Raw genomic sequence first — 23,667 nt, 5'->3', positions numbered from 1 at the left:
TCTGTATACCGAAAAGGAGATTCCCGGTCGGAATATTATCGCTTTTTTATGAGAAAAATGGCATACAAATTGATTTTAAACAGCGGTTGACATGCTTCGAAGTACGGTAATGGAATATTTAGATTTTTTTTGTCACGAATTGCGCCATGCGCACGACCCTGATTTACCATTTCGGATAGTTTCTGGAACGCACAAACAAAACGCCGCTATTCGGATATAACGATGGATTATTTTGGACCAAACCAACATTTGTTATTGAAGTAGCAGTCCTGGGAGTGCATTCTGACGAAGACAACAAAAGGTAATCAAACTTTTGTAATAGTAAATCTGATTATGGTGAAGGCTAAACTTGCCGGGTGTCTAAATAGCTAGCCCGTGATGGCTGGGCTATGTACTTAGAATATTGCAAAATCGAGTGCATAGAGGAGTTCTGTATCTATAATTCTTAAAATAATTGTTATGCTTTTTGTGAACGTTTATCGTGAGTAATTTAGTAAATTGTTAGTAAATTCCCCGGAAGTTTGCGGGGGGTATGCTTGTTCTGAACGTCACATGCTAATGTAAAAAGCTGTTTTTTGATATAAATATGAACTTGATTGAACAAAACATGCATGTATTGTATAACATAATGTCCTAGGTGTGTCATCTGATGAAGATCATCAAAGGTTAGTGCTGCATTTAGCTGTCTTCTGGGTTTTTGTGACATTATATGCTAGCTTGAAAAATGGGTGTCTGATTATTTCTGGCTGGGTACTCTGCTGACATAATCTAATGTTTTGCTTTCGCTGTAAAGCCTTTTTGAAATCGGACAGTGTGGTTAGATAAAGGAGAGTCTTGTCTTTAAAATGCTGTGAAATAGTCATATGTTTGAAAAATTGAAGTTTTTGTATTTTTGAGGAATTTGTAATTCGCGCCACGCCTATCATTGGATATTGGAGCAGGTGTTCCACTAGCGGAACGTCTAGATGTAAGAGGTTAACCTTTTTGTTTCAGCCAGAGCCTGCAAAGCCACAATTCAGTATTTTGCCGCCTTCTGAGAACCTATGGCAGCCGTAGGAAGTGTCACGGGACAGCTAAGATCCTCACTCTTCAATAAACAGAGACAAGAAGAACGACACCTTGTCAGACAGGCCACTTCCTGCATGAAATCTTCTCAGGTTTTTGCCTGCCATATGAGTTCTGTTATACTCACAGACACCATTCAAACAGTTTTAGAAACTTTAGGGTGTTTTCTATCCAAAGCCAATTATATGCATATTCTAGTTACTGGGCAGGAGTAGTAACCAGATTAAATCGGGTACGTTTTTTTATCCAGCCGTGAAAATACTGCCCCCTAGCCATAACAGGTTAAGTCACCTCCCAAACAATCACTGGAATGGCTGATTATCTGTCCTAAGTAAAGTATCTAGAAAAGCAAATTGAAGTGGGTCCATTCTACTACTCGGCTCAATCCACCGTAGCACACTACTCTCATCACCCCACTAGGAACCATCTGCACGGCTGGGTAGCTTATCTTCACAGAAGGAATCTTTCAGAGAAAACAGAAGTAGAATAAACTCTGTTCAGAACTACTTGACAAGTCACCGGATACCGGACGACTGCAAAGGAGAACAACAGTAGAAGACAGGTGGGGACCCATTTTGGACAATCAGAGCCTTACAAGCGTGCAGCGAAAAGACCCAACCAACCCCCTTTCCATTTAATCAGGTAACAATTAAACCTAGTTAGTTGATTAGATAAATAACAGTCATCAGATTAATGAAAGTAAAGTCATAACCCGAGTTTCAATATCACGAGCATGTACTAGGACACTGTACTGTCAGACAAGATCAAAATCGTAGCGAAGATGTTGAGCCCCATGTTGTTCTCACATTACACCTACCACAACACTTGTCCAGGGGTCTCACACTTACAGAAGAGCTGCTGTTTTGTAGCTGCTATGTCCCTGTGGGATACTGTAGCTGCTTCTCAGACACTGGGTAGAGGACATTGGCGGGACACGCCAGCTTATACATGTTAATGCCTCCCTTTTCCCTATTCCAGTCCTGTTAGATTGATGGCTCAGCAGTGGTTCTCATTGATCAATCTGACACAATCTGCATCTCAATTGAACCCTGGCCAGAGGGATTGTACATTCTTTCAGGGGAAGCATATCCCTTAGGGCTATGACAGTGCTCTGCACTGGATCGATTGTTTTCAACTTATTTGTGCAAATACTTTGTAACCTTGTCCATTAATCATCTATAGTCGCCCAGTGGCACGGAGTAGGAGACAACACAGCTACAATACAGGAGTGACAGGGCCTCGAAGTAATTTTAATCTAGGTCATCAAGTCTAGAGAAGGGAATACGGAAACAAGGATTAATTATGTATTTCATCACAATGACGGATACCACACCCCTCTCTGATCCATATTTCCCCTGAAAACAGAGAGAGGCTTTTGCGTTAGGCTTGTATTTACTTTTGAGAAATATTGTCCTTTTTCAATGCTGGACGACGTGTCACAACGACTTGCGAACAGTGGGTGCAGAACAACAACGACAAAAACTGTATACAAAAAAATAAATATATATATTTATATAATAACCACCACCCAAAAGGGCTCTTGGCAAGTGGGGGGTCATGTGCTCAGCACAGGTAGACACCTATCTGTGCACGTGCCTACAGTATATACACTTGCATTGGTATAGGGCCTATTTCATGTATTTAGTTATATTCTGACTCTATCATACATGTTTCTTACTCTAGTGACATCTTAGAATCCCATTTAACCTCAGGTGGCTAATTTAAGACATGCCTATAGCAATTATGAGTTGTTTAGTATGTGGGGTTGCTGTTAAGGTTGTATAACTGTAACTGTTACTAACACGTACAAAAAACAAACTCAGTACATTTTTATGTAAAAACAGCCAATAACTTACTGGAGATACATGCCATGACAGCAGACTCAAACTATACAGCTTGTGTTCTGACATGTCATCAACTGTGAAGACAAACACTTTACAGGTGCGTCTCCTCTTGCTCCTCCAGTAGGCAGACATGAGGAAAAGACACTAACGGTTCCTTTGGAATCAGTAGACCAACCCTTAGGCTGCATCAGCACTCTGTCCTTATTTGTCATAAGTGTTCGCTGTTTCCCATGGCTGAATACCAAGGCCAAGGAACGCACGAGGAACATGCATTTATTATGTGACATCCTCATCAAATTCAGTACCGTGGAATGAATGGAATCCCAATAACGTTTTCACATAAAGGACAGCTCTTCTCCCTCCAGCAATGGGGAAAGGGCCTTTTTCCACTGACCCGGACATTTAGAACTTGTGCGCTCAGTTGTTCATTCACAATATAAATGACTCCCTTCAACATCTGTATTTTATGGTTATGGCTGATGTGTGAAGATAATGTAAACAGATTATCTGGGTTATAAGAGTTAATTAAAGCATTCAGTGTGTGATTCCAAAGCAGAAGTCAGTCATCACAAAATAATACTTTTCTCTTAAATCATTAAATCATGAACTATTAGACTTATAGCAATGTTTGTCCAGGATCCAGCCTTGGCAAGCTGATTCCGTCCTACACGAACAGCTCTGGGTTCAAATCTACCCTGTTGCTACTCTCAATACAGCATGTGTTTTCATTAAATGTTTTCGGTTTATATTGCAAAATGTAATACCAATATAAAACCTGTTGATTGTAGTTTATAGCAAGGGATAGCTTAGGGTAGACAAAACCTCTGTTTTGAGCCTAAACTTATATTTCTGTATTGACGCATTAATTCTAATATTTTGAAAGAACAAGAGTAGAAACAGAGATAGGAGTAGCATTCAATGGTGCTATTCTTTCCCAGTTGTTGGTGATTCTGAGGGAGGCTCCATTAGACTCAGTCCACAATGGATGGAGGTTTAAAATGTCACAGTACAAGTCCTGACATTTCTGTGTTTGATGTGGGATCAAAATGTGAGTCATGGAGTTCACAGCAATTGAACCAATCTGCGGATACAAAATAACAAAATCCTTGTGTTACTGTCTCAGAGGGGAGAATGCTGTAAACGCTGCTGGCTAATGATGCATCCATTAACATTTTGGAATGTTAATAACCTGCAAGGTTAGCATGTCAAAATAGTGTACATGCCAGGAAAGAATGTCCTGCCTAAAAGCAAGTCTACAGATATCTGCTGTGTGCCTAGTTTTCAACCAGCTGATGTAAAACTTAGTCCTGCGTGCTAATTTATTGGCCAGGAGCAAAACTTTTATTGTGTAATTTTATTTTTACATAGTATTATTTATGGTGGCCCTAAGGGGAAAAGTAGCTTTTAGTTATTGGAGTGAGAAGCATTATCATTAGGGATAATTATTTCTCTACAACAGCTAGAGTAGTGTGAACTTTCCACAATAGTCCGACTGTCACGTCCTGACCAGTAAAAGGGGTTGTTTGTTATTGTAGGTTGGTCAGGGCGTGTCAGGGGGTGTTTGTTTTATGTGTTTCGTTTTTGGGGGGGTAATGTTCTATGTTAGTCTATTTCTATGTCTGTGTCTAGTTTTTCTATTTCTATGCTTAGTTTGTTGGGTTGACCTTCAATTGGAGGCAGCTGTTCCTCTTTGCCTCTAATTGAAGGTCCTATTTAGTAGGGGTGTTTTTTCATGGGTTTTTGTGGGTAGTTGTTCCATGTGTAGCTGGAAGTCTCACAGGACAGTTTTTTCCATCGTTGTTGTTTTGATTAAGTGTTTTGTTTTGTTTTCTTATCATTTAATAAAAGAAGATGAGCATACACATTCCCGCTGCGCCTTGGTCCCATCTTTACAACGAGCGTGACACAGACAGTGTCCACAGACGATTCGCAATCAAACATACATGTATTCCCAACTCGAGGTCACGAGAGGCCTGTTGTTTAGAAAAACATGTCAATATCAAGACGACGCCTATGTCGGTCTTTCTCCGTCTTTTTCCGCAGGCTTAAAAACTCTTAAGGATCGGACCCTTAAAAAAAAAAAAAAATATCGCTAAAACGCCAAATCTAACTGCCTGTATCTCAGGACCTGAAGCAAGGATATGCATATTCTTGATACCGTTTGAAAGGAAATACTTTGAAGTTTGTGGAAATGTGAAGCTAATGTTGGAGAATATAACACATTAGATCTGGTAAAAAAAATAATGCAAAGAAAAAAACATGCGTTTTCAAAATATATTTTTTAAATCTTTGAAATGCAAGAGAAAAGCCATTTTATTACTTAAGAGTCTAGGCACAATTTAGCAGGGGTTCAAACTGTAGAATCCAGTTCCTACATTTTAATATAAAAATGGATTTTATCAAAAAAAACTATGCTACATGTTATCTCTGGGGCCCACAGGATGGCAAATCAGAGCAAGATTACTGAATGTAAGTACATTATTATCTTCAGAGGTGAATGTGTCAAACCAGTTGCCATAATAAAAGTTTTGTGTTGTTGTGCACTCTCCTCAAACAATAGCATGGTATTTTTTCACTGTAATAGCTACTGTAAATTGGACAGTGCAGTTAGATTAACACGGATGTAAGCTTTCTGCCCATATAAGACATGTCTATATCCTGGGAAATGTTCTTGTTACTTACATCATACAAATCACATTAGCGTAGGGGGGGACACTGATCCCGTAGAGGTTTAAATGTAAAAAACAGACTGAACTCCTCTTATCACTTGCAGTAATAGTCGATTTAGATGAATTGCCACACCTGCAATAAGTGCCGGATTGTTCTTCAAAGGGAGAGCAAGAGAAAGTGAGAGCTGGGTGGAAAGGTCGAAATCTATTTGTATCTCATTGCTGGGTCTATTTGCATTGCAATGAAGGCCGTGAGTGTTCAGCACTGTTCAGATGTGCACCCAGACAATAGTGCCAGTGTTTTGAGAAAGAGAGAAAAAGGGGAGAAAAGAAGAAGAAAAGGGGAGTGGAAGGGATTACGCATCGTGAGAACCATGTTCATTTGCTGTTAATGTTATTGGGTCTAAAAAGCAGTATCTGCAGTACCAGGGCCCTTAGTTAACCAGACCAGTGTGTGTTCTTCTACACCATGATGATCTCTGTTGGTAGCAGCTGTTGAAGAGAGTGGCTTAAGGACAGAACAATCACACGTAAAGGTGGGTGTAGCTAATTTTTCTATCAGAATGTGAAATTAAGAAAGTATGAAGAGAGTGTCTATCTATTACTAGAGATGATTACATTGTAAGTTGGTATGGTTAATTTAATTAAATGATGCAGTTATTGCATGTAACAGAACACTGATGCTGGATTACGTAAAACTGATACCAGACAAACCTTTTGGGGAAAAAATATGTTCATCATTGTTTATATTCGTTTATTCTAAAGATACTTTTCTGAATTGTTGCTTCCTTGTCTGGTAGAGTATGATAGGGCCTATGAAGTTTTTGTCCCAAGAGTAAATACATTTTGTTACGTGAATAAAATGTATCAATTGAATGGTCTTACTATTATTATTTATTTTTTTTACCTTTGTTTAACTAGGCAAATCAGTTAAGAAATAATTATTATTTTCAATGATGGCCTAGGAACAGTGGGTTAACTGCCTTGTTCAGGGGCAGAACGACATATTTTTACCTTGTCAGCTTGGGGATTCGATGATGTGAAGATTGTCCTGATGGTGTGAAGGTTGTCCTGAAACACTGTGACTATTATATCCACTGTAACCTTATGTTAAACACCTAGATGTCATAGCTATACCTCACTTTTACACAATGCAACTCAAGCTGCTAGTTCCGTTTGTCTGTACTGGTTGACACTGATATCATTACAGTTGTCTGTCTAAGACAGATGACAATTAAGAACTCATCTGAACAAAGTTTACGTTTACATTCTTCATTAAGATACATTATACTATACTAATTTATTATTTTACTAGTTGTAACTAACAAGATGAAACAATTGATTTCAAGAAATATAAAATTGTGAATGTACAACGGATGTGTAAAGAATGATAGCAATTAACTTTTTTCTCTCAAATTACCAAGGTTGTGATGCATTGTTGACAATAATGACTTACATAACAACACGTACAAACAATACGTCTTTTACTAATTGTACATGGTAGCATGTGAAAGTGATCAAACGATGGTTGGGTTCTTCATAGGGAGATCAATCATTTTAACTGTCTGCTGGAAATCAAAGGTGGAACATTCAGCAGTGCTTTGTATTAAAGTGACATTTCAGGCTGTATATTAATAGGCATACAACTTTTTTGAAACTGTAACTTTTTTGTACTGTAACTTTATTCCACTGAATGCATGCCAGGGATAAAAGTACAGAGAAAAATACTTTCCACAGCATGCTCTGTACACACCAAAAAATTGTACTCTATGTTGGACATGTCCTTAATGTTATTATGCTATTACATTTGTTATTAGACTGTAGTTACTCTGTTATAACATATTTGATTGTCTACATAGACTACCTATATAACTTGTGTTACACTTGCACACATGCCTAACGCAGCCAGGTCTAAGAAATGGCAGGTAAGAAGTTTAACAGTTTTTCTAGATAGATGTGGAGAATGTAAATATCTCCATGAGAGCACATATAGGAAATGAATGTGATGGTCTCACTACATCTAGTTCTTAACATTGTGAGACCCCAGCTCATTCTCAACTCTGTCATATGGTGGAGTAGTGGAGAAGTGTACATGTTGGTGCTCCAGGAGGTCTGCTGGAGTGGGAGGAAGAAGGCCTATTACTACATTAAAAAATGGCTGCCAACCATAGGGTTCTACACTCACTGATGCTAGTTATCAAAAATATATTCAAATGGTTTAGCTAATTGAAAATATACCTCTTTCTGGGGTTGCTCAGTTCAACACCCCAGCATTTTCGACAGATTCCAGAATAAGCAGTGCAACACCATTCACGCCATGATTCATTGTGCTACTTGATGCCATTGAGCCAGATTCTATTTCAGCCTTATTTTCATGGAAATAAGCTATTGCAAAAATGAATTTCCAATGGACATGCATAGAAATGTACAAGATAGTTTGGCAGCTAAACCTGTCATATTCATATAGTCTATTGATTTCGCATGAGGTATTTCTAATATCTCGGATTAGGTAAACAACACAGCACTTATTCCATAGTCGGGGCATATTTCAGTGAAAAGGCCTGCCTAATAAGCCTAATGAGCGTTTGTATAAGAGCAGATGTGCTCTTTTTCCAGCTAGTCTATGCGCCGCCATTTTGGCTGCCTGTAGTGCATCTTGTTAGCCAACCAACTTTCTCCAGATCTGTTGGGCAGTGTGTCAGCCAGCCATTCTAGTGTGTGACTCATCTGGCACTGGTCTTTATTGGCGTACTTAGTTGGGACATGTTAAACACTGGGAGATGCCTTTCAGTAGTGTTGAAGGCTGTTTTCTAGTTTTGGCCCGCAGTGTTCAATTAGGCTGCTTGGTAGCCAGATGAAGTACCTTCATTACTTCACGATTCACTGGCCACTAATTGGAATGTCACTCCATGAGTCTCATGCTGATATGAATATGCCCAGTTAAGACGCACTTACACACAAACATATAGACTTTCACTGACATTGTGAGACCAAATAGAATTTCTCAAATAAAATTGGGTATTGGTAATTGATTTTTACCAACACATTGTAATGTAGGGGGCTTGACAGTAAATATAATTTCACAAGATTAAATATGACCATTAGGCAGTCAGACATGAATAATACACACGAATAATACTTCCATGCCAACTACAACAACTACTATACTAACTGCACAATGCACACAGTATTATTTAATTATTTCATATTATTGCACATAGCATTGTCTCTTGTTACGTTCAGAAACATACAAAACGTTAAACTACTGATAGAAAATACTTGTTGTGATGTTATTTTGATAAAACTACTACCTCACATCTTAAGCCATTCTCACCCCAAAGTAATTTAGAGTTTCTCTGAACAGGAGACTCAAAAGGAATTGTGGGACAATCTGGAGAGAACAGTCAGACAGCAACTATTTGACTCAATTACAAACCTGCTCTCTGAGACACAATTAAAATGGGAGTAGCATGAAGACAATCTGAGGGAAACGGTAGATCAGCAAAATGCTAAAATAGAAACAAGCCACTGCAGCGACAGAGACACCAGCTGTTGGTGGCGCATCACTATTGGTTACCGTACCAATGGTTTCATATTGGTTTCTCTGTCAATGGCAGAAGCAACAAGATGATATATTGCACAGTTGTCATGGTGGCACTTTCAAACATTGTCTAACTAAAAAGCACTGGAATTGCCATTTCACTTTCATTTAACACAAACTTTTTACGTTTTATTCATATAAGATTAGTAAAATATGATATAAAAATCCTATCCCTTTGTTTACATTGAACACTCATGTAGCTGGGTTTCTACATTCTACAACTCTTTTGGAACTACTATTAAGTTATCCTACAATGTCCTAGACATGACCGAAACTAAACATTTCAGAGGAGGACACATTCAATAGTTTTGGACTTGGTCATTGGAACATCAATTCTAATATGAGTTTTTTAGGCGCATGTTTCTCTATTTTCCATGTCTAACCAGGCATTGATTTAATTACACGTCTTGATTAGTCAGCTGCAGTGCTGTATCATACTGCAGGAATGATGTTTTGGTCCTAATGCTCGCCAATGGAATACAATACATTGCCTTGTTTTCTTACAAAAGGCTTTTCATCCTCACAGGATTTAAAGTCAAGACCCTAGCCTTAGAGTACACTTCCAAGAAACAGAATCACAATAACTTCATAATCTTTTCCAAGAGCAAAATTGCTTCCAGTTCATTTATTTTTCTTGTATATTTCAGTGGAAGCTGCATTTGTCAGAAATAGCTGGTGAACTAAAATGTATTTTCATGTCTCGAAATACAGTGTTTGACCAGGGGTGGATAGAGAGCATGGCTGGTATTTTGATTTGTGTCAAAGCCTGGTAAAAATACTTTATCATCTTGTCAGCTAGATAAAACAACAATCAAATATGAAAGACTACTTTCCTCTCCTTTTATCAGTGGCGTAGCGTAGTTTCGTGGGGCCACTCGCAAAGTCCAAGCAAGAAGTTTGGGGGCCCCAAAGCTCGTGGGCCCCTCGCCTTGCGAGGGTTGCAGGAGTGTGTGCTACACCAGTGCCTCTTACATAAATTGAATTGACCAGAATTAATTCACCCATCATCTCCACTTTTATTGATGTTACAAAATATACAGTGTCCATATTAGGACAAACAACTCCTGCTGAGACTGAGGCTGTCCTAATATGGACGCCGGTAGTTACATTTACATATATGGATGATGAGAAATCTTAGATATGATGTTTTTTCCTGAGCACCTGAAGTTACGATTTGAAGTCACCTGCACCTGTACCTTGAAGAGCATTTGAAATAAATACATTCAAATTATGCATTTGGATCATGGAAAATCTTAGTTGAGGGATCAAATATATTGTATTTTACTGAGCACCTGAAGATTGAGTTGTTGAAGTCCCTCACATGGTACAGGGGATTTCATACAGGTTTGAAATGTACCTTAAAGAGCATTTTACATGAATAAATTGTTTCATCACATCTCATTTCAAATTAAGAAAGAATATAAAGGGAAGGGTATATGGCTGTGCTCCGTCGCCCTTTTCAGGAAGATGAAAGTATTGGTTTAGGTATCATACCTATAAATCGCTCATATGATTTATTTTTACTTAAATAATGTTATCATTACCAGTGCCATTTCATAGCGCAAGCATTACCATTTCAATTTATATGTAATCTGGCCTGCAGAATAACATCTTTCTTGTAATAAATCATAATGCATTTGACTTTGAGAGAGAACAAAAGAAATAGAGGAAAAGAGAGAGAAAGAGAGGAAAAGGGAAGAGGTGGAGACACTGAGAAACAGAGTTGGTCATAGAGAATAAGAGATACAGAAAGTAACACACCGGCTAAGAGAGAGAGAGAGAGCGAGCAAGCGAGAGAGAGAGCAAGAGCGCTTGAAGAAACAGAGACATGTAGACTGAAAGACAGAGACAGAGAAAGATAGTGATAGAGTGGTGGAGAGAGCGAAACGAGAAGAGAGAATAATAGGGAGTAATGTCACGGAGGGGATTGGAAAGGTTGTCAAGCACACCTGCTCAGCCTTGGTGCCTAGTGAAGGCCACAGTGAGCATCGGGCACCCAGCCCCATCCCTTCCTCCTACTACATCTCCTTCCGCACCCCTGAGCTAGACAGACATACCCGGTGGGACCGTGGCATAATCACTTTATTTCCCCGTTGGCTGCTGGAGGGGGGCTGAGAGGCTGCAACCTTTGCCAAGCCTGCCTGTGTGATCCTCTCCTATCCCACAGGGAGCACTGTGGCCCAGGTGACAGCCACAGATGCTGACGATCCCCTGTTTGGAAACAACGCCAAGCTCATCTACTCTATCCTACTGGGGGAGCCCTACTTCTCTGTGGAACCCAAGACAGGTATAGTTCAGAGATATACTGTAGAGACATTCACGTGGGTCCATCAAAATAAGTCAAGTTCAGTGTCAACAATCTTTAAACCCCCCCAGGCATAATCATGACCTAAATGTCCAACATGGACAGGGAGGCTAGGGAGCAGTATCTGGTGGTGGTGCTGGTGAAGGATATGCTTGGACTCAACGGTGGTTACTCTGCCTCCACCACTGTCACCATCAGCTTGACGGATGTCAATGACAACGGACCCACCTTCCAGCACAGTGAGTCACATCAGTCACAGCCGCACACTAATTGTGCCACTGTCAAGCCTCTCACACATACTGATTCACATCACAAAGGAGGAAAATCGGAGTGTGCAATCTTACTCCTTTAAACACACAACTAGTATATATATATATATATATATATATATATATATATATATATATATATATATATATATATTCCGAGAGAGAGAGTGAGAGACAGAGAGAGAGAGAGACACAGACAGACAGACAGACAGACAGACAGACAGACAGACAGACAGACAGACAGACAGACAGACAGACAGACAGACAGACAGACAGACAGACAGACAGACAGACAGACAGACAGACAGACAGACAGACAGAGCGCGGTGTGCGTGCAGACACGCGAGTGCCAGCTACCCCCTTACAGGGGGTAGCTGGCACGATACCCCCTTACAGGGCCAACCAGGCAGGATATAACCCCCCACACTTTTCCAATGCACAGACAGACAGACAGACAGACAGACAGACAGACAGACAGACAGACAGAGCGCGTGTGCGTGTGCGCGTGTGCGTGCAGACACGCGAGTGTGTGTATGTATATCTGTTTGTAAGACCACTGGATGAATTTAATCATTCACACATAAAAGGACATTTGTCCGAGAAGAATCCATCCGGAATTTTGTTTTTTGAGGTCACCACCCATTGAAATGGCTGTCTATGGGAAAATCAAAGGAAATCCTCCCACATTGCAGTTCCTATGGCTTCCACTAGATGTCAACAGTCTTTAGAAAGGGTTTCAGGCTTGCTTTTTGAAAAATTTGCTAAAATTTGTAGTTTTTCTAGGTGACTCTCATTTTGACTGTAGTGTTGTGGCGTGCGTGGATGAGGGCGTGCACCTTGTTATTTATCTCAGGTAATGAACATACTATTCTCTGTCTTACATTTTATCATTTATTTACATATTAGGGTACCTGAGGATTGATTAGAAACGTTGTTTGACTTGTTTGGACGAAGTTAATTGGTAACTTTTGGGATTCCTTTGTATGCATTTTGAACGAGGAGAACAGGTGGATTACTGAATCAAGTGCGCCAACTAAACTTACTTTTTTGGGACTTTATCGAACAAAACGACCATTTGTTATGTAGCTGGGACCCTTGGGATTGCAAACAGAGGAAGATCTTCAAAGGCAAGTGATTTATTTTATCGCTATTTCTGACTTTCATGATGCCTCTGCTGGTTTGGATTTTTTTTTAATACTTTTGTATGCGGGGCGCTGTCCTCAGATAATCGCATGGTATGCTTTCACCATAAAGCCTTTTTGAAATCTGACAAAGCGGACGGATTAACAAGACGTTAAGCTTTTAAACAATGTAAGACACTTGTATTTTCATGAATGTTCAATATGACGATTTTTGTATTTTGTATTTCGTACTCTGCAATTTCAATTTGTTGTCGAGGTGTGCTGCTAGCGGCACATCTAGCCCAAAGTTAAGGACAGATTGTTCTTCAAGATGTTCAAATGTTCATAGATGACCAGCAGGGTCACATAATAATCACAGTGGTTGTAGAGGGTGCAACAGGTCAGTACCTCAGGAGTAAATGTCTGTTGGATTTTCAAAGCTGAGCACTCAGAGGTCGAGACAGCAGATGCGGTAGAGAGAGAGTCGAAACCAGCAGGTCCGGGACAAGGTAGCACGCCCAGTGAACAGGTCAGGGTTCCATAGCTGCAGGCAGAACAGTTGAAACTGAAGCAGCAGCATGACCAGGTGGACTGGGTACAGCCAGAAGTCATCAGGCCAGGGAGTCCTGAGGAATGCTCCTAGGGCTCAGGTCGTACAGGAGGGGAGGGAGAGAGCGAGAGAGAGATAATTAGAGGGAGAATACTTAAATTCACACAGGACACCAGATAAGACAGGAGAATTACACCAGAAATAAGACTGATCCTAGACAGGGGGAGTCGGGGGACACTGTAGCCCCGTCCAACGATACCCCCTTACAAGGCCAACCAGGCAGGATATAACCCCCCACACTTTTCCAATGCACAGCTTCCACATCACTAGAGGGATATCAACAGACCACTGACTTAGTACCCTGACACAAGGCTGAGTATAGCGCACGAAGATCTCCTCCACCGCACAAGCCCCCTCGGACAGGAAGATCACATCAACCCACTCAAGTGACTCACCCCTCCTAGAGACGGCATGGAAGAGCAGTAGTAAGCCAGTGACTCAGCCCCCGTAATAGGGTCAGAGGCAGAGAATCCCAGTGGAGAGAGGGGAGCCGGCCAGGCAGAGACAGCAATGGCAGTTCGTCACTCCAGTGCCTTGCCATTCGCCTTTGCACTCCTGGGTCAGACTACACTCAATCACTGAAGAGATGAGTCTTCAGTAAAGACTTAAAGGTCAAAACAGAGTCTATGTCTATCACATGGATAGGCAGACCATTCCATAAAAATGGAGCTGTATTGGAGAAAGACCTGCCACCAGCTGTTTGCTTAGAAACTCTAGGGATAATAAGGAGGCCTGCGTCTTGTGACCGTAGTGTATGTGTAGGTATGCACGGCAGGACCAAATCGGAGAGATCGGTAGGAGCAAGCCCATGTAATGCTTTGTAGGTTAGCAGTAAAACCTTGAAATCAGCCCTAGCCTTAACAGGAATCAAATGAAGAGAGGCTAACACTGGAGAAATATGATCAATTTTGTGGGTTCTAGTCAAGATTCTAGCAGCCGTGTTTAGCACTAACTGAACGTTATTTTGTGCTTCATCCGGGTAGTGAGTAGAACATTGCAGTAGTATAATCTGGAATTGATAAAAGCATGCATTAGCTTTTCTGCATCATGTTTGGACAAAAAGTTTCGAATTTTTGCAATGTTATGAAGATGGAAAAAGCTATCCTTGAAATATTCTTGATATGTTCGTCAAAAGAGAAATCAGGGTCCAGAGTAACGCCAAGGTCCTTCACAGATTTATTTGAGACGACTATTCAATCATCAAGATTAATTGTCAGATCCAACAGCAGATCTCTTTGTTTCTTGGGACCTATATCTCTGTTTTGTCCAAGTTTAAAAGTAGACAATTTGCATTCATTCACTTCGTTATGTCTGAAACACAGGCTTCCAGGGAAGGCAATTTTGGGACTTCATGTTTCATCGAAATGTACAGCTGTGTGTCAACCGCATAGCTGTGAAAGTTGGCCTTGTGTTTCCAAATGACATCACCAGCATTGTACATTTCTGGTCACAACTTGCAGACTTGTTTACGTGCTGCTGTGCATTTTATTGCCAACCTTACTTTGCTACCTGACAACTTTACGGTTTTTACTTTTTAATTACCGTTTATATTTTTAGTTTTTGCCTCACTCAACTTTTTTTCCATTCAACTTTTTCACTCCGGACACTTTATCTGGACATGGTTCGTCAGGACCTCCGACAGCCGAAGCTAAGTAGTAAAATTAACAAGAGGCCTTCTAATTGCAGTCGCTGTACTCATAATATACAGGAGAACGATCGCCTTACGGCGAGGATAGCTGTGCTGGAAGCCCAGCTTCAGACGCAATTGTTAGGCAAGGGTAATTTCAGTGTAGGAAAGGATGAAACAGTGTCAGTGCCACCAGTAAGTACAGATAGTAGTATAAATCCCCTCGCACGGTCCCCGCAGCCGTACAACTTTCTCATGGCTTCTGGAGGGAAATCTTGTAGGAATGCTCAACCGGTGTCGCTCATTCAGCCGACAGAAACTTTCAACCGGTTCTCCCCATTAACCTGTTTGGGATAGGGGGCAGTATTTTCACGGCTGGATAAAAAACGTACCCGATTTAATCTGGTTACCACTCCTACCCAGTAACTAGAATATGCATATACTTATTACATATGGATAGAAAACACCCTAAAGTTTCTAAAACTGTTTGAATGGTGTCTGTGAGTATAACAGAATTCATTTGGCAGGCAAAAACCTGACAAGGTTTCAGGCAGGAAGTGGCCTGTCTGACAAGGTGTCGTTCTTCTTGTCTCTGTTTATTGAAGAGTGAGGATCTTAGCTGTCCCGTGACACTTCCTACGGCTGCCATAGGGTCTCAGAAGGCGGCAAAAAGCTGAATCGTGGCTTTGCAGGCTCTGGCTGAAACAAAGTAGCGCGTTTGGGTAGTGGCTGGTTACAGTACTGTGAGACTCAGGCGCGTGCCCGCGTCGACCGAAAGCTTTGTTTACTTTCCTCAGTTTAGCTAAATGGACATTCCCGGTCGGAATATTATCGCTTTTTTACGAGAAAAATTGCATAAAAATGGATTTTAAACAGCGGTTGACATGCCTCGAAGTACGGTAATGGAATATTTCGATTTCTTTTTTTTTCGACCCTGATTTACCATTTCGGATAGTTTCTGGAACGCACAAACAAAACGCCGCTATTCGGATATAACGATGGATTATTTTGGACCAAACCAACATTTGTTATTGAAGTAGCAGTCCTGGGAGTGCATTCTGACGAAGACAACAAAAGGTAATCAAACTTTTATAATAGTAAATATGATTATGGTGAGTGCTAAACTTGCCGGGTGTCTAAATAGCTAGCACGTGATGCCTGGGCTATGTACTTAGAATATTGCAAAATGTGCTTTCACAAAAAAGCTATTTTAAAATCGGACATATCGAGTGCATAGAGGAGGTCTGTATCTATAATTCTTAAAATAATTGTTATGCTTTTTGTGAACGTTTATCGTGAGTAATTTAGTAAAATGTTAGCGAATTCCTCCGGAAGTTTGCGGGGGGTATGCTAGTTCTGAACGTCACATGCTAATGTAAAAAGCTGGTTTTTGATTTAAATATGAACTTGATTGAACAAAACATGCATGTATTGTATAACATAATGTCCTAGGGTTGTCATCTGATGAAGATCATCAAAGGTTAGTACTGCATTTAGCTGTCTTCTGGGTTTTTGTGACATTATATGCTAGCTTGAAAAATGGGTGTCTGATTATTTCTGGCTTGGTACTCTGCTGACATAATCTAATGTTTTGCTTTCGTTGTAAAGCCTTTTTGAAATCGGACAATCTGGTTAGATTAACGAGAGTCTTGTCTTTAAAATGGTGTAAAATAGTCGTATGTTTGAAAAATTGAAATTATTGCATTTTTGAGGTTTTGTATTTCGCGCCACGCTCTTCCACTGGCTGTTGAATAGAGTGGGACGGTGACGTGCAACCTAGCCCATAGAGGTTAACGGATTTGAGCCATAAGAAGTTAACACAGTGTCCAAAGAAGGGGCAGAAGTATACAGAATGGTGTTGTCTGCGTAGAGGTGGATCAGAGAATCACCAGCAGCAAGAGCGACATCATTGATGTTTACAGAGAAAAGAGTCGGCCTGAGAAATGAACCCTGTGGCACCCTCATAGAGACTGCCAAAGAACCGGACAACAGGCCCTCCGATTTGACACACTGAACTAGAAATAAAAGCTGAAATAAGTCATTCTCTCTACTATTATTCTGACATTTCACATTCTTAAAATAAAGTGGTGATCCTAACTGACCTAAGACAGGGAATTTGTATTAAGATTAAATGTCAGGAATTGTGAAAAACTGAGTTTCAATGTATTTGGCTTAGGTGTTTGTAAACTGTAGATATTCCATAAACACCTGCCATTTCCAGCTTCAATAGTCATTTTCAACATAAACAATGTCTACACTGTATTTCTGATCAATTTGATGTTATTTTAATTGACAAAAAATTGCTTTTCTTTTGAAGACAAGGAAAAGTCTAAGTGACCCCAAACTTTTGAACGGTAGTGTACATGTACGTGTGAGTGCTATGTGAACTGCTGTGGACTCCACTGCACACTGAACATGCAAAAGACCCAAGATATTAGTGTTTTACATTTGTCACATCCGTGTGTAGTTGGAGTGTGAAAGAGCTAATCATTTACATTTACATTTACATTTACGTCATTTAGCAGACACTGTTATCCAGAGCGACTTACAAATTGGTGCATTCACCTTATGATATCCAGTGGAACAACCACTTTACAATAGTACATCTATATCTTTTTTTGGGGGGGGGGGGTTAGAAGGATTACTTTATCCTATCCCAGGTATTCCTTAAAAAGGTGGGGTTTCAGGTGTCTCCGGAAGGTGGTGATTGACTCCGCTGTCCTGGCGTCGTGAGGGAGCTTGTTCCAAAATTGGGGTGCCAGAGCAGCGAACAGTTTTGACTGGGCTGAGCGGGGACTGTGCTTCCGTAGAGGTAGGGGGGGCAGCAGGCCAGAGGTGGATGAACGTAGTGCCCTTGTTTGGGTGTAAGGACTGATCAGAGCCTGAAGGTACGGAGGTGCTGTTCCCCTCACAGCTCCGTAGGCAAGCACCATGGTCTTGTAGCAGATGCGAGCTTCAACTGGAAGCCAGTGGAGTGTGCGGAGGAGCGGGGTGACGTGAGAGAACTTGGGAAGGTTGAACACCAGACGGGCTGCAGCGTTCTGGATGAGTTGTAGGGGTTTAATGGCACAGGCAGGGAGCCCAGCCAAAAGCGAGTTGCAGTAATCCAGACGGGAGATGACAAGTGCCTGGATTAGGACCTGCGCCGCTTCCTGTGTAAGGCAGGGTCATACTCTGCGAATGTTGTAGAGCATGAACCTACAGGATCAGGTCACCGCCTTGATGTTAGCGGAGAACGACAGGGTGTTGTCCAGGTTCACGCCAAGGCTCTTAGCAATCTGGGAGGAGGACACAATGGAGTTGTCAACTGTGATGGCGAGATCATGGAACGGGCAGTCCTTCCCCGGGAGGAAGAGCAGCTCCGTCTTGCCAAGGTTCAGCTTGAGGTGGTGATCCGTCATCCACACTGATATGTCTGCCAGACATGCAGAGATGCGATTCACCACCTGGTTATCAGAAGGGGGAAAGGAGAAGATTAATTGTGTGACGTCTGCGTAGCAATGATAGGAGAGACCATGTGAGGATATGACAAAGCCAAGTGACTTGGTGTATAGCGAGAATAGGAGAGGGCCTAGAACTGAGCCCTGGGGGACACCAGTGGTGAGAGCACGTGGTGTGGAGACAGATTCTCGCCACGCCACCTGGTAGGAGGGGGAGGAGGATTCAGGAGGGAGGAGAAGGTGGCAACGAGCTTCCTAGGGTTAGAGGCAGATGCTTGGAATTTAGAGTGGTAGAAAGTGGCTTTAGCAGCAGAGACAGAGGAAGAAAATGTAGAGAGGAGGGAGTGAAAATATGCTAGGTCCGCAGGGAGGCTAGTTTTCCTCCATTTCCGTCCAGCTGCCCGGAGCCCTGTTCTGTGAGCTCGCAATGAGTCGTCAAGCCATGGAGCAGGAGGGGAGGACCAAGCCGGCCGGGATGATAGGGGACATAGAGAGTCAAAGGATGCAGAAAGGGAGGAGAGGAGGGTTGAGGAGGCAGAATCAGGAGATTGGTTGGAGAATGATTGAGCAGAGGGAAGAGATGATAGGATGGAAGAGGAGAGAGTAGCGGGAGAGAGAGAGCGAAGGTTGCGACGGCGCAATACCATCTGAGTAGGGGCAGAGTGAGTAGTGTTGGAGGAGAGTGAGAGGGAAAGGATACAAGGTAGTGGTCGGAGACTTGGAGGGGAGTTGCAGTGAGATTAGTAGAAGAACAGCATCTACTAAAGATGCAGTCAAGCGTATTGCCTGCCTTGTAAGTAGGGGGGGATGGTGAGAGGGTGAGGTTATAAGAGGAGAGGAGTGGTAAGAAGGAGGCAGAGAGAAATGAGTCAAAGGTAGACGTAGGGACGTTAAAGTCACCCAGAACTGTAAGGGGTGAGCCATCCTCAGGAAAGGAGTTTATAAAGGCGTCAAGCTCATTGAAATCTCCAAGTGAACCTTGAGGGCGATAAATGATAAGGATGTTAAGCTTGAATGGGCTAGTGACTGTGACAGCATGGAATTCAAAGGAGGAGATAGACAGATGGGTCAGGGGAGAAAGAGAGAATGTCCACTTGGGAGAGATGAGGATTCCAGTGCCACCACCCCGCTGACCAGATGCTCTCGGGGTATGCGAGAACACGTGATCAGACGAGGAGAGAGCAGTAGGAGTAGCAGGGTTTTCTGTGGTAATCTATGTTTCCATCAGCGCCAAGAAGTCGAGGGACTGGAGGGTAGCATAGGTTGAGATGAACTCTGCCTTGTTGGCTGCAGACCGGCAGTTCCAGAGGCTGCCGGAGACCTGGAACTCCACGTGGGTCATGCTCGCTGGGACCACCAGGTTAGAGTGGCAGCAGCCACGCGGTATGAAGCGTTTGTATGGCCTGTGCAGAGGGGAGAGAACAGGGATAGACAGACACATAGATGACAGGCTACCGAAGAGGCTACGCTAATGCAAAGGAGATTGGAATGAAAATTAACTAAACAACTGAAACACTCAGATATAACTCTTCCAACTTCCACTTTAGAAATGATAATTGATGTAAACTACAGTGGTTCAATGTTTCAGGAATAGGCTCAAACTTTGTTTATTCAGCTAGATAACTTGATACAGTATTCTTCCATGAAACCCACCCAGTGCACCGTATCCTATGACGCCGTAGCTAACTAGCATGCTAGCATCCAATAACACACGGTTAGCGCCAATACTTGGTTACAACAAACTACCAATGGATCATACGTGTCCGTGTCTAGTTCCTTTCATAGCGCAGAAGTAATTAAACGTTGGCCAGCTAACACAAAGTCAGTCCTGCTAGCTACACAAGTGGACTACACATCTCGAATGTTCAGAAAGTTAAGCTTACGTTGCAAAAATCTTATTGACTAAAATTATACAGTACTGCTAGCTGGTAACGTTGGCCAGCTAGCAGTGGCTGCGTTGTTGACTTTGTTTGAAAATGTAGCTGGCTAGCTAACCTCGATAGTTTCTCTGTACTACACCTCTATCCTTGATACAAAGACAAAGACAACTATGATACAAAGACAACTATGTAGCTAGCCAACATTACAATAATCAAATCGTTCCATTGTAATGTATTTAGTTTCTACAGTACTGCTAGTTGGTAAAGTTGGCTAGCTAGCAGAGGCTGTCGTGTTGACTTTGTTTGGAAAACGGCGTCGCCGCGAACGAATATAGCTGGCTAGCTAACCTTGTTAGTTTCTCTAACTACACCCTTATCTTTGTCACAAAGACAGCAAAGACAACTATGTAGCTAGCTAACATTACACTAATCAGATAGTTCCGTTGTAATGAAATGTAATGAAATGTAATATTACCTGTGGAGCGAAGTACAGCACGACTACTCACTCCAGCTCACATGATTTAATGGTTTGTGTGTAGAGTTTTGATGCAAAAACACAATTTTGAGAAGATTTAAAATAGTTTTGAATTAAGTGTTTGATTTTGCAAGAGATGTGTTATGTTTTGCATGTTTTGAGAATAGGAGCCATAGTTTCAAATTGTGTGTAAGCAATTGTCAAAAACTGTAAGACCATCACTGGGGGTTCTTTTACACCACTGAGTTTGAATTGCACTCTTACAGAGTGAATTTAACTCCTTAATCAACACTATAAAATGCCTTCATTTTGTCCAATATCATGCCTGCTTTGGGATTATATCCCGTCTGTTTTGAGATTGATTGATGAAACACCCATTTGGGCCACCAATGTAATTCAAAGAGATGTGACTGTTACAGTAGCATGTATAACGTTAAACTGCCTTTGTGACAGAGCTTTTCCAAAGCATTTATGATGCATGTATCCAATGTACTCCAACAAATGTCTATCTTTACAACTGCAGAGCAGAACCATCTATCCTTGTCTGTGGTGTTGTTCGTCAAAGTGCTGGACATAAAGGACAATGCGCCAAGGCTTGCCAGAGACTACCAGCCATACATCTGTGACGGCACACAGTCAGGAGAGGTACGATGCATCCTTCACTATTTTCACTGAGAATAATGTAACATTGGCCTTCTGTACAGGTATGTGGGCTATGGGCTGAGTCACAAGGTTTGAGCTTCGCTTTCCTGACTGACAATACAGATGTTATGACATAATCACAGGCTATCTATGTTAGTGTACCTTGTCAGATACCTTGTCTTGTCTCAACTACAGTGCCTTCAGAAAGTATTAACACCCCTTGAACAATTTAGTTGATTTATTTTCACATTTTGTTGTGTTACAGCCTGAATATAAAATGAATTAAATTGAGATGTTTTGTCACTGGCCTACACATGATACACCATAATCTCAAAGTGGACTTATGTCAATTTTTTTTTACTAATTAATAACAAATGTAAAGCTGAAATGGCAAGCCTAAATAAGTTCAGGAGTGAAAATGTGCTTAACAAGTCACGTAATAAGTTGCATGGATTCACTCTGTGTGCAATAATAGTGTTTAACATGATTTTTGAATGACTACCTCACCTCTGTACCCCACACATACAATTATCTGTAAGGTCCCTCAGTCAAGCAGTGAATTTCAAACACATATGCAACCACAAGACCAGAGTGGTTTTTCAATGTATCAGAAATAAGGGCACCTATTGGTAGATTGGTAACAATAAAAAAGCAGACATTGAATATCCCTTTGAGCATGGTGAAGTTATTAGTTACACTTTGGATGCTGTATCAATACACCCAGTCACTACAAAGATACATGCATCCTTCCTGAGGAAGGAGGAAAGAAACCACTTACGGATTTCACCATAAGGCCAATGGTGACTTTATAACAGTTAAATAGTTTAATGACTGTCAAAGGAAGAAACTGAGAATGGATCAACAACATTACTAACCTAATTGACAGAGTGAAAAGATGGAATCCTGTACAGAATAGAAATATTCTAAAACATGCATCCTCTTTGCAACAAGGCGCTAAACTAATACTGCAAAAAATGTTGCAAACCAATTCACTTTTTGTCCTGAATACAAAATGTTATGTTTGGGGCCAATCCAATACAACACATTACTGAGTACCACTCTCCATATTTTCAAGCTTCGTGGTGGCTGCACCATGTTATGGGTATGCTGGTAATTGTTAAGGACTGAGGAGTTTTTCAGGACAAAAAAGAAACGGAATGGAGCTAAGCACAGGCAAAATCCTAGAGGAAAACCTGGTTCAGTCCGCTTTCCACCAGACACTGGGAGATGGATTCACCTTTCAGCAGGACAATAACCTAAAACACAGAGCCAAATATACACTGGAGTTGCTCACCAAGAAGACAGTGAATGTTCCTGAACGGCCGCGTTACAGTTTTGAAATAAATATTCTTGAAAATATGTGGAAAAACCTGAAAATGGTTATCTAGCAATGATCAACAACCAATTTGACAGAGCTTGAATAATTTTGAAAAGTAAAATGGATAAATGTTGCACAATCCAGGTGTGGAATGCTCTTACCAAGAAAGACTCACAACTGTAATCACTGTTGAAGGTGACTCAGGGGGTTGAATACTTATCCAGTCAAGATATTTTAGTGTTTTATTTTTCATTTAATTTATTACATATTTTGAAATGTTCTTCCACTTTGACATTACAGAGTATTTTTTTTTAGATCGTTCACAAGAAATTACAAATAAATACATTTTATCCCGCTTTGTAACACAACAAAATGTGGAACAAGTTAACGTATGTGAATACTTTCTGAAGGCACTGTAAACTTGGGGATATGTCCTAGGAAGGACTTTCTATTCTATTTTTCTTTTGACGATGCTCAGTGAGAATCATTGTCAGTGAGAACCATTGTCTGACAGCTGCAGTATATTTGTGTCTTGTAGCTCATCCAGCTAATCAGTGCTGTGGATCTGGACAACCTATGGAGGGACACCATTTCTATTTCTCCATGGTCCATGAGAAGCACATCAACCCCAACTTTACCTTCAGGGACAACCAAGGTTGAGTACAGATAGATCCTCTGACTGTCACGTCCTGACCAGTAATGGGGTTATTTTGTTATTGCAGTTTGGTCAGGACGTGGCAGGGGGTGTTTGTTTTATGTGGTTCGGGGTTTGTTGGGCTATGTTCTTGTTAGTTTATTTCT

General features: G+C 41.2%; 1 non-coding gene across 1 annotated transcript; it reads left to right on the top strand.

Annotated features, from left to right (window-relative positions):
- Positions 1–5,954: 5,954 nt before the first annotated feature.
- Positions 5,955–23,599, top strand: LOC106578735 (uncharacterized). Its single transcript, XR_001322514.3, has 3 exons — positions 5,955–6,114; positions 21,430–21,551; positions 23,405–23,599. It is a non-coding gene; the product is annotated as an uncharacterized LOC106578735 (transcript).
- The last annotated feature ends 68 nt before the right edge of the window (positions 23,600–23,667 follow it).

The sequence above is a fragment of the Salmo salar genome, chromosome 19, assembly GCF_965601325.2.
Source record: "Salmo salar chromosome 19, fSalSal1, whole genome shotgun sequence".
NCBI classification, from domain to species: Eukaryota; Metazoa; Chordata; class Actinopteri; order Salmoniformes; family Salmonidae; genus Salmo; species Salmo salar.
This window is presented reverse-complemented; position numbering and strand designations above follow the sequence as displayed.